A 2,699-nucleotide genomic window follows, 5' to 3' on the forward strand; every position below is an offset into this window, starting at 1 on the left:
CTATATCGTATCTCACCTGCGAGGAAAATCCATGAAATACCCAGGCTGGCGTCGAGGCGAGAGATATTGGCGACGGAAATCCCCCGCGGCTTAGTGGCAGCGGTGCACCACCACCACCAACTCCCACCACTACCTACAGTTACGATAGTTCCCTACTTACGATACTATACCGTGTGTGTGTGTGTGTGTGTGTGTGTGTGTGTGTGTGTGTGTGTGAAGAAGAGAGACGCACCACCTAAAATCCCGCAAAGTTATTCATTCCCAAGAGAAAAAAATGAACAAAAGAGATGCAATTTCGAGATGCCTGGATACATCACATTTATAAAAAACTGGAGGTCATAAACAGATGGAAACAGAGATATTCCATATATGAAGGACTAAAAGTATCAGTTAAATCTTTCACCAGACAGAACAGAAAAGGAGTGATGCTGCTCTGCCAATCGTATGCTGTGTGCCTGAAGTATCACATGAAGGACGCAAACAGACAGTCCAGAAGAATAATATCTATTGAAAGAGCGATACTGCTCGACCAGATGAGTGCTATGCAAATATCCACAGTACAGTTGCGGTTCAATTACCGGCCAAACCACCTCTGAATTGAATGTGTGTCGCGCGTCTCTCTCTCTCTCTCTCTCTCCTCAAATCCAACACTTCCTACGCCACCGTCTTCCATTCCCTCCCTCCTTCCCTCTCTCCCTCTCTTACTTTCCTTCCTATTTTCTTCCATCCTTTTCCTCCCTCTCTAGGAACACACTCCATAATAAAGCTGCCCCCCCAAAAATATATATATATATATATATATATATATATATATATATATATATATATATATATATATATATATATATGTGAATAAACCCATTGGAGGCCTCTTACTTAGCCCCTCCCCCTTTCCCCACCCGTTCCGCCTACTTCCTACTCCATTTTCCTCTCCCCTTACCACCAATCCCTTCGTCTTCCCGTGCCTTCTCTCATTTGCCCATTTCCCTCTTCCCACTCCCCTCTCTCCCATTCCTTTGCCCCATCCCCTTCCCCAACCTTCTCTTTTTCTTCCCTCATCCTCTACCTCTAATCCCTTCTTCAGGGATGTTCTGCCCAGAGACCCAATATATCGTACCGTAGCCTGAAAATTATCGTATCTTACCCTAAAATTATCGTACAGGTAAATTTTCAATTGAAACAAGTTACCAGACGAGATGGTGTGTAAAAAAAGTATGATGAAATGGTAAATGTAGACGGGGCATCATGAGCTTGACTGAGTCAATCCAGGAGAATCACAATTAGGTGAATACAAACTAGTAATTAAGATGGTACATTACTTTTGCCTTCCTTACACTCACGTTTCCCGGTAAGAAATTAAGAATATCCTGCAAAGCTTTATGTATACCAGCATATCAACTGTACTTACGACTTTACTGAAGTCCTATACAAAGTTGCAGAGTGGGTAGTGGGTACAGCAGCACTACAGCTTGGCCAGGGCATTGAACCAGACCACTATAGTAGCCGCAGCGAGAAATGAACGCTGTGGTGGGGCAGCCGGTCATCCGGGGATTCCCCCACTGTAGCCATATCTACATGTCACCGACCATAGAGGTAGGATGTCACCGACCATCGGCCACCGCTGCAGCCCCGCTCCATGATCCTTACCCTGTGTCTCTGGCTTTCTCTTTCTCTCTCAGTTTCTATATAAACTGGTGTATTTCCGAAACTAATTATGAAATTATTATGACTTTTGTTCCACACCACCACTGAGGTAAAAATCAAGGAGAGTTTTCTGTATAAAGGTTTCCCCCCCCTTGTCTGAGGGCAGGTCAGTTCTGGCGAGTGTATAATTATAGGTCAGGCGGAGGTATCGGCAAGGCCGCACTCCCCCGCTCATATGCCACATTTAGGAGGGGGGGGAAACCTTTATACAGAAAACTCTCCTTGATTTTTACCTCAAAGGTGGTGTGGAACAAAAGTCATAATAATTTCATAATTAGTTTCGGAAATACACCAGTTTATATAAAAACCGAGAGAGAAAGAGAAAGCCAGAGACACAGGGTAAGGATCATGGAGCGGGGCTGCAGCGGTGGCCGATGGTCGGTGACATGTAGATATGGCTACAGTGGGGGAATCCCCGGATGACCGGCTGCCCCACCACAGCGTTCATTTCTCGCTGCGGCTACTATACCAAGCACCAAGTAAAGTCCTTGACATTTATGGGGTCGGCCGGGCTTGGCTCTGACCTCCCATGGGACTGGGAGGGGAAATGAATTTCGTGAGTGACTCATGGGAAGCGTGGGTTACTGGGGTGTGGGCACAATGAACCGTGTGGCGGGAATAGTGAGTGTTGTTAACCTGCAGTATATATATATATAAAAAAAAAAAAATCTAGGGAGGCTGAAAGACAAAAATTATCGTATTTTTTTTATGTGATATCGTACATCGTACAGGCATCCCAAATTATAGTACAAATACGATAATTATCGTACGTAGAACATCCCTGCCCTTCTTCCTCCTCCTGCCTTCTCCATTTTCCCATTCCCTTCTTCCGCCTCCCCTCCCTCCACTTCATCCTTCCCCACACCTTGTCTCCTATAAGTCTGACAAATTTAAATGTAGGGTTTTGGTGGAGTCAGGCCCTCCCTGCACTTTTGCCATGTTTCCTAACCCTACGATGTATAACGCCTGTGGTTTGTGTAGTAGGAATGATACAT

This window comes from Coenobita brevimanus, chromosome 1, assembly GCF_032717465.1.
Source record: "Coenobita brevimanus isolate Jiangsu-jjx chromosome 1, ASM3271746v2, whole genome shotgun sequence".
Classification (NCBI taxonomy): domain Eukaryota; kingdom Metazoa; phylum Arthropoda; class Malacostraca; order Decapoda; family Coenobitidae; genus Coenobita; species Coenobita brevimanus.